Below are 10,159 nucleotides of genomic sequence, written 5' to 3'. Positions count from 1 at the left end.
TTGGATGACCATGTGCATACCTCCATTCCCTAGGAAGATCTTGATTTCTCGCTGGAGGTTGATCTTCTTCATCTTGCTGAATTGTATCTTCTTTGATTTCATCCTCATGTTGTTTGTCTTGTATGGAGAATTCCTTCATTCTGTCTTCAAGTATACCTGCATCACTATCTTCTTCTTTTCTAGAAGAATCTCCATTAGCTTCATCAAAAACAACATGAATGGATTCTTCAACAACGAGAGTTCTCTTGTTGAAGACCCTGTATGCTCTACTAGATGAGGAATAACCTAAGAAGATCCCCTCATCTGATTTAGCACTAAATTTACTTAAATTGTCCTTTCCATTGTTTGAAATAAAGCAGCGACAACCGAAAACATGAAAATAGCTTATATTGGGCTTCTTATTTTTCAACAACTCATAAGGTATTTTCTTTAAGATAGATCTAACTAAAGCACGATTTAAAATATGACAAGCAGTATTTATTGCTTCAGCCCAAAAGTACTTTGATAGATCCAATTCGCACAACATGGTACGAGCCATATCTGCTAGTGTGCGATTCTTCCTTTCTACCACCCCATTTTGTTGGGGTGTCCTAGGAGCCGAGAAATTGTGATTGATATCGTTTTCTTCACAAAATTTTTCAAAATGCTGATTTTCAAACTCGGTACCATGATCACTCCTAATTGCTTTTAGTTTAAGATTAAGTTCATTCGAAATTCTATTATGAAACTTGATAAAAGCGGGAAAGGACTCATCTTTGTGGGCAAGAAATGAAACCCATGTAAAACGTGAAAAATCATCAACAATTACAAGACCAAACTTCTTACCCCCTAGACTAGCAGTTCTAGTGGGTCCAAATAAATCCATATGAATTAGTTCTAGGGGTTTTGATGTTGAAACTATGTTCTTAGACTTGAAAGAACTTCTTGTTTGTTTCCCTAGCTGACATGCAGCACAAATTTTGTTCTTTTCAAAGTCTATTTTTGGTAGTCCTTTGACTTGATCTTTTGTAATCAATTTAGAAATTAAATCCATGCTAGCATGCCCTAACCTACGATGCCACAAGTAGCTAGTCTCATTGACCTTGGCATCCATGGCTACAAGACATTGGCCATCTTTCATGGTGAGATCATCAAGATCTACCATGTAAACGTTTCCACGCCTATGTCCCATAAGTATGATCTCATTGTCAATTGGACTACTAATTATGCATAGGAAAGATTCAAATGACACTTTAAACCCCTTGTCACAAAATTGACTTATACTTAATAAATTATGTTTTAATCCATTAACTAACAATACATTGTCAATAAATGAGGAGGGTGATATGGAGATTTTACCAACGCCAATGATTTGACCTTTAGCATTGTCTCCAAATGTGACTACTCCTCCTCCTTTTGATTTCAAGGTGACGAAAAGGCTCTCATCACCGGTCATATGCCTTGAGCAACCGCTATCAAGATACCACATTCTCTTTTTGCTCCCGGCTGCAAGGCATGCCTGCAAAATAATCACGTGAAGCTCTTAGGTACCCAAGTTTTCTTGGGTCCTTCTTGGTTAGTGTAGTTGGTTTCCTTAGGCACCCACACTTTAGTTGTGTTTTTACCCTTTACAAATGTATTCTTGTTAGTTTGAATCTTTCTTTGAATGCAAGAATAGGCTTTATGTCCACTTTTTCCACAATGAAAGCATGTAGGTTTTTCAGTTTTGATATCTTTTGCTTTCACAAAAAAGTTGTTTAGATATTTTTGTTGGTTGCTAGTTTTGTATCCTAATCCGGCTTTATTAAAAATAGCTCTTTGATTGGATAGAATGAGATTTAATTTTTCAGAGCTATGTGTAAATTTCTGCACAATTGGTTTGTACTTGTGTACCTCATTTTTAAGGTCCAAATTTTCTTTAGCCAATTCTTCCTTATCATTTTTAAGGGATTCAACATTTTGTGCAAGTGAGGTATTACTATTGAGTAGGAATTTGACTTTTAGATTTAATTAATGAGTGTTTTTGCCGTTTCATTTTCAATGCTAAGCTTTGAATTTTTATTCTTTAGGTCAATGGTGTTATCATTTTCATAGCTCTCCTTCTCAATCAATAGGTTTTTAATGTCATCCTTTAGTTTTTGATTGGAGGCTTTTAATTCTTTATTTTTTACTCCAAACATACTACAATCACTCATGAGCTCTTGGAAAGCTTCATATAATTCTTCTAAAGTAAAATCCGTAGTTGAGCTTTGACATACCTCATCGTCGTCGAATGCCATGAAGCACAAGTTTGCGGTCTCTTCCTTCTCTTCCTCGGAGGAGGATGTGTCACTATCATCACAAGTTGCTTTCAACGCCTTCTTCTTCTTCTTTCCATAGTGCTTCTTCTGTTGAGGGCATTCGGAGCGGATGTGTCCCGGTCTCTTGCAATCATAACATATGATTGGGTCTCTTTCTTTTTCTTTTTCCTTTTCCCAATCATTTCTCCCTCCAAACTTCTTTCTTGGGAAGGGTTTCTTTCTTCTCATGAATTTCTTGAACTTTCTTACTATTAAGCCCAAGTCTTCATCTTTACTTTCTTCTTCACTCTCACTGCTTTCTTCTTCACAAGCACTTGAAGTAGCCTTGAGGGCGATTGTCTTCTTCCTTGGCACATCTTCTTCATGTTGCTTCATTGTGAGCTCATGCGTCATCAATGAGCCCAATAGTTGTTCAAGTGCCAACGTGTTGAGGTCTTTAGCTTCTACGATCACCATGACCTTTGCTTCCCAAACTTTTGGCAAGGACCTGAGAATTTTCCTCACAAGTTCAGAGTTAGTGTAAAATTTACCCAAATTCTTTAGACCATTTATTATATCAGTGAAGCGTGTGAACATGCATGAAATAGTTTCGTTGGGTTCCATCTTAAATAACTCATATTTGTGAACTAGAATGTTCACCTTAGACTCTTTGACTTGATTGGTACCCTCGTGGGTAACTTCAAGCCTATCCCATATTTTTTTGGCGGAACTACAGGTGGAGACTCTATTAAACTCATTTACATCTAGAACACAAAACAATGAGTTCATGGCTCTAGCATTGAGTTGAACGATCCTACTATCATTCTCATCCCAATCCTCCTCAGGTTTGGGAACTTGAATGCCATTTACTATGTGAGATGGTTCGTGTGGTCCCTTGATTATAACCCTCCACAAGGCATAATCTTGTGCTTGAATAAAAATTCTCATTCTAGTCTTCCAATAGGAATAATTTGTCCCATTGAAGAGTGAAGGTCTATTGGTTGCCTGCCCCTCAGCAGGAACATTGTTGAAGGGTGTTGCCATCTTGATATTTGGCAAAGACGGTTAAGTCTTCAAGAATACACAGAGCACCCTTTTTGATACCACTTGTTGCCCAGAGATGGTCACCCAAGAGGGGGGTGAATTGGGTGTTTTAAAACTTTTTGTCTAATTAAAACAAGACACACAAGTGTATGTGCTAAAGTAAAGATAGAGTTATAAGCACAGTCAATCGCAAACACAAGGATTTATAGTGGTTCGGAGCTTCCACTGCTCCTACATCCACTCCCCAAACACCTTTGGAATTTTCACTATAATCAGCGATTACAGTCCGGTAGTTTTTCGAGTGCACTACCCAACTCGTTGTTTTACCCCGGGCTAACAACGAACCCTACAATCCCCCAATTTAACCTAGGCTTGGAACGCCTATCCCTTGTTCCAAGTTCCTTGACTGGAACAAGCACAATAATCAAATGTTTTACAAAGATTTGAAAGCTCTTATGAAAGCAAATATATCAATGAAAAACAACAAAACCGGAAGAACCCTTTTTGCCGTTGGAAGCGTGGTGATGGTGGTTCTTCCGCTGTGGATCACGTTTGCTTGAATGCGAGCTTTGAATGCCGAGTGGGAGTGAGTAGTTGAGCACGAAATCAGATGGAAAAACTTGAATGCACTTGATTTCTCCTCTTGAAAGCTCTAACTCCCTTGAACCTCTTTCTCTTTCTTCTCTCTTGAATGATCTTGTGTTTTGTTGGTGAGTTGTTATTTAAAGGCACTTAAAAGCTCCCTTTTATAGCCCTACAAGCAATAGATCCGTTAGACACAAAGATATTACCGTTTGAAATTCAAACAAACCTGCAAAAGTGTGTCAGTCGCGTCCCAGGCGCTCCGGAGACGTCTCCGCTTGAACGCGAGACGTCTCGGCTGTATAAAAATTCTTTTGACGATGTTTGGAGTCGACTCGGCGCTTTACGGGGACGTCTCTAAAGAAGAACAGCTTGAATGCTTGTTTTTCTGTTTTTCTGAGAGAGTCGGCTCGGCACTTTACGGGAACGTCTCGGGATGTTTGCGCTTTTTGCATGGGGACAACTCCGCGACGTCGGGGACGACTCCGTAGTTTTATCAACGAAAAACAAGTCCTCTGGAATCCCTGAGAGAGTCGACTCCGCGCTTTCTAGGGACGTCTCGGGATGTTTGTCTTTTATGCGTGAGGACGACTCCGCGTCCTTCGGAGACGACTTGCGCGCATCCTTTGAAATCGGCCTTTCTGCCGTCTCTGAGAGAGTCGACTCCGCAGAGTCGGGAGTCGACTCCGACCCTGCGAGACGCCTCGCCAGGTGCCAGGGACGTCTCCAGACGTGCCAATTCTTCCTCTTCGTGCCAGAGACGTCTCTGGGACAAACCGGAGACGTCTCGGCTGTCCGTGATTTGTTTTCTTTATCTCAAAAAATCTTCAATAAATCCTTGAAAAATATGGGAACATGCCTTGACAATTCTTAACAATATTCTTAGTTAAATACTTGAAATCCTCAAATAAATTGTTAATATAAAGAGAATTATACTCTAGTGTTTTGTATTCATCAAAATCCATTAGGGGGTCAACAAATAGGCTAGCTTTCTCTTCATTCATAGCTAGAAATTTTTATTTGGGGAGAGGGGAGATTCATGATCTTTTGAGTAGCCTGTAAAAGAGAGAAAAAGGAAACGGGAAGAAAGAGGAAAAAAAAAAGGAAGAAAGAATTTTTGAAATTCTTTTCTTCCAGGGGTTTATTTGCAAAAGGGTTTTTGCACTATACAGACATCATCCTACCTTTCTGCATTTCTTGGCGTGCGTGTGAAGTAGAGGGTCCGTACATCCGGGCCTCGCATAGCACCAGATCCACCAGTACCAGATCCGGCACTATATCCAGTTCCAGATCCAGTTCCCGATCCAGTACCAGATCTAGCATCCGATCCAGTATCTGATCCAGCACTTGGCCCTGTACCAGATTCTATTCCAGAGTACCTCGACCATCTTCCGCTGCGGGATCGAGGTATGGTAAACATAATATAGTTATGTTATTTATTTATACCTGTTATAAATAAATAGATAAAATTTTACAACTGATTTTCTGACTTGGCATCCGATTTTATCGAATTTTGCGGGATATTTTTCCTTCAATTGGTATCAGAGCCAGGTTGGCCGGTGGAATTGGCCTATAATATCTAGAATTATGCATGATTTAATTTTTAAATTTAGATTAGATCTAGATTTATTGATAAAATATCAATCTTGTGCTGAATTATAAGGTTGTCCTGCTATAAGGTTAACCCCTTATAGTGAAAAGGTTGTCCTAGCACAAAATTGAGATTAATTTGTATCATAAAATAAATAGTTTATTTTTGTGAAATTATGCATAATTGATGTTTATGAAATTTCAGTTTTAAATTTATTATGACCACAAAATTTAAATATAAATTGTTTATATTTGGAATAAATTGACACCTTGAATCCATGATCATAATGCATTTAATAAAGAATTAAATGTTGAATTTAAAATTTCAAATTTGAATTTCAAATAAAGATTTAAAATTCAAAATTTAAAATTCGAATTAAAATTTAAATTTGAACATCGGATTTGGGGCATGGGTTAGCACAATCAGATTAGTTGACTAGGTTAGACCTAATCATGAAATCAAATTGAAATGGACTAACTTAAGAAACATGATTTAATCTAATCAATAGTTGAACTATACTAAATCAAAGTTTATAAAATGATCAAACTCAATAGTTGTAGTTTATCATATCCAAACATTTCAATTGGATCTGATTGTGGCTCAGTGGTCGAGCCCGAGTTCCCAAGGATAACCTAAATCAACTTGATAAACCAATTGGTGTCTAAGGTAAGTCGGCATTTGATCATGGTTTTTAATTGGGGCTACCTCTTACCTGGCCAACATAGTTGGTGTCTAGGAAAGAGGTTAATGGCGTAACCCTCCCATGATCTCTCTTACCTGGCCAATTTGGTCGATCAAGTTTTGATTAAGGTACCTTGAGACTTGGCACTCACTCATACCATTAAGGAAATCGGTGTGACTGATTTAGGTGTCTAATAGACCAATAAGAGCTAGTTCTCTATATGATTTGGTGAAATCAGTGGGAGGATTTAGAATTATCGATCAGGTTACATATCATTTAAAATCTTCTAAATTATTAGGTCCTTAAAATGATAAAGTTATATAGATAACTAGATCATAGCCTCCCATTAAGGTGAATGATAATAGGTCCAATATTACAGTTGAATATGCAGGACGCTTCCGTCTGGTGTTCCTCTAAATACTGGAATTATCCTTCATTATATGATAGCTTTTTGAGCTATCTAATTGTGATTAGGTTGGCCGAGCCTTCCTCGGGCCTGATCATACATTAGGTAGTATCATCGAGTTAGTTCATTAATGGTTGGACCTAACCAAGATTTTCAGTGGAGGCCTCCGCCTACTGATTACCACTTGGGGCAAAATTGATTGCTAGAAATTATTTAGAGAAATAATTGGTAATGTACCTACGCTTAGACGCACATGGGTTGGCCGAGCCTTCCTTGGGCCCGTATGCAGTCTATGTGGATTCTAGTACCCACTAGGGAATTAAAGTAATTCCTCGAATTAAAGGTAGAGGCTATTAATTCGATTAAAATAGTGGGAGAAAACTTTAGACTAAAGTCCAAGTCTTTAGGATTAAATAAATCATATATTGATTAGTTGGGTTTTTCCTTTATTTTTAAGATATGGCTAACTCATTATCCCTCCGAACACTATTAGACAATGATAAGCTTAATGGACCTAACTTCGATAGCTGGTATTGAAAGATGAAAATAGTATTAGAGCATGAGCGGATCCTGTATGTGATATCGGATCCTGCACCTGAGGAACCTGCAGCCAATGCACCACGTGCAATCAGAGACGCTTATCAGAAGTGGCTCAACGATCGCACTACAGTGCGTTGCATCATGAGGGCCTCGATGAATGACGAGTTTAGTCGTAAATTCGAGGAAGCGCAGCCAGTGGAAATCCTTCAAATGTTGAAGGAGTCTTTCGGCACACCTGATGATGTTGAACGACATAAGACCTCCTGCGCTATATTCAATGCCCGCATGAGGGAAGGGGCATCGGTCACCGATCATGTATTGTATATGGTCGAACAAATCGATCGCTTAAGTAAACTTGGCTTTCTTTTGCACGAGCAATTGGGCAAGGATGCCATTTTGAATTCACTTCCCAAGTCCTACCTGACCTTCCTTAGTCATTATAGAATGACTAAACCTGAAGTATCCTATCATGGTTTGCTAGGTTTACTGCAGACCTATGAGAAGGATCACCAACTCAAAAAGGAGTCGGTGAATGTGGTAGGTGGGACTTCTGCAGGACTTTCTTCCTTTAAGAAAGGAAAGAAGAAGAAGGTGCAGAAAGCTCGTGCTGGGGTCTCTAAGCCCAGCCAGACTAAGAAGCGTAAAGCCGATAAGAGCAAGGCAGAGTGCTTCTTCTGTAAGAAGATGGGTCATTGGAAGCGGAACTGTCCGGCTTACATAGCGTCCCTTGATCCAAACAGGCCTAAGAAGAAAAAGCAGCAAACAGTTGCTGCACAAGGTAATTATATGATAACACCTTATAATTTTTCAATTATGATTCTACCACTTGGGTATTGGATACCGGAAGTCCAATTAATATTTGCAATTCATTGCAGGGACTTCAAGTTAGTAGAAGATTCAAGAATGACGAGAGATTCCTGAACGTTGGAGATGGAAGATCAGTTTCAGTCCTAGCTTTAGGAGTCATTCAGCTTGTTTTTGAATCTAGAGTAGTCATATTAGATGATTGTCATTATTGTCCAACATTTTTAATGAATGTCATCTCTGTAGGCCTTTTGGCCAAAAATGGTTATTGTTTATCAATAAAAAATTTTTTTTGTGATATCATTTTGAATGGTATTAAAATTTTTCGTGGACAATTGAAATATGGCATTTATACTCTATCACTGCCTGTGAATGTAATGTACACCTCTAATAAACGCCCTAAGTTAGATAATGTCAATGAAGCCTATTTGTGGCATTGCCGGTTAGGTCACATAAATAAAAACAGGATAAACAGGTTAGCCCAACAGGGCATTTTAGAAATCAATGATTGTGAATCATTGCCAACTTGTGAATCCTGTCTTCTGGGTAAGATGACCAAGTCACCTTTTTCTGGAAGGGGTGAACGAGCCAGCGATGTTCTTGGCCTCATACATACTGATGTATGTGGACCTATGAACGTAAGTGCCAAAGGTGGTTATGCCTACTTCATAACCTTCACAGATGACCTATCCAGGTATGGGTATGTCTATCTGATGAAGCATAAGTCAGAATCATTTGAAATGTTCAAACAATTTCGTAATGAAGTAGAAAAACAGACTGGAAAGAGTATTAAGATCCTTCGGTCAGACCGAGGAGGAGAATACCTTTCTGGTGATTTCTTGACTTATCTAGAGGAGAATGAGATTCTCTCACAATGGACCCCTCCAGGAACACCTCAGCACAATGGTGTATCCGAAAGGAGGAATCGAACTCTGTTAGACATGGTTCGATCCATGATGGGGTTTACTAGTCTGCCTGTATCTTTTTGGGGTTATGCTTTAGAGTCTGCGTGTATAATACTAAATAAGGTTCCAAGTAAGTCTGTTGAGAAGACTCCATATGAGATATGGACTGGGCGTAAGCCGACACTTTCATACCTTAGGGTTTGGGGATGTCCGGCTTATGTTAAACGTTCTCAAACTGACAAACTTGGTCCTAGATCCGATAAGTGTTATTTCGTAGGGTACCCCAAGGAAACTAGGGGTTATTACTTCAACCTTCCTAGTGAACAAAAGGTGTTCGTAGGACTTAAGGCAACCTTTTTGGAAAAAGAATTCCTTAGTAAAGGAATTGTTGCCTCTAAGGTTGAACTTAATGAAGCTCAGCAGATGGAAGATTTAACACAAACTACTGAACCCACAGAACCGGATTCGATTAGATCAAACCCGGAGCCCAATGTAGAAGCACCATTAAGGAGATCAGGTAGAGTACCGCGTCAAGTGAACAGATACTACGGTTTCTTGGTCCAAGATGCAGATCTCATTGAGCTTGATGAGAACAATGAGGATCCGATTACCTATATGGATGCTATGCAAAGGTCCGACTCTGAGTTATGGCTTAATGCCATGAGATCCGAAATGAAATCCATGGAAATCAATAGTGTATGGACACTAGTTGATCCACCCGAAGGGATAAAATCCATAGGGTGCAAATGGATCTTCAAAAGAAAGAGAGGCGCAGACGGAAAGGTGGAGACCTATAAAACCCGTTTGGTTGCCAAGGTATCGTCAACGTTATGGTATCGATTATGACGAGACTTTTTCTCCTGTGGCAATGCTAAAATCTATTCGGATCATGCTAGCTATAGCAGCATATATGGATTATAAAATCTGGCAAATGGATGTGAAAACAGCTTTTCTAAATGGAGAGCTGGAAGAAGAGGTGTATATGATACAACCTGAGGGTTTCACATCCATAGACGAGTCCAAAGTATGCAAGCTACAAAAGTCCATTTATGGACTTAAGCAAGCTTCTCGAAGTTGGAACATACGTTTCGATAAAACTATCAAAACATATGGCTTCGTTAAGAACGAAGAAGAACCTTGTGTCTACAAGTAGGTTAACGGTTCAGCGATCACATTTTTTGTGTTGTATGTGGATGACATTCTCTTAATTGGGAATGACATTCCTGCATTACAAAATGTGAAACTCTGGCTGTCATCACAGTTCTCCATGAAGGATCTGGGAGAAGCATCTTACATCCTAGGGATGAAAATCTATAGAGATAGATCTAAGAGGTTGCTTGGATTGTC

The sequence above is a fragment of the Phoenix dactylifera genome, chromosome 16, assembly GCF_009389715.1.
Source record: "Phoenix dactylifera cultivar Barhee BC4 chromosome 16, palm_55x_up_171113_PBpolish2nd_filt_p, whole genome shotgun sequence".
Classification (NCBI taxonomy): domain Eukaryota; kingdom Viridiplantae; phylum Streptophyta; class Magnoliopsida; order Arecales; family Arecaceae; genus Phoenix; species Phoenix dactylifera.
Note: the sequence above shows the minus strand (reverse complement) of the source record.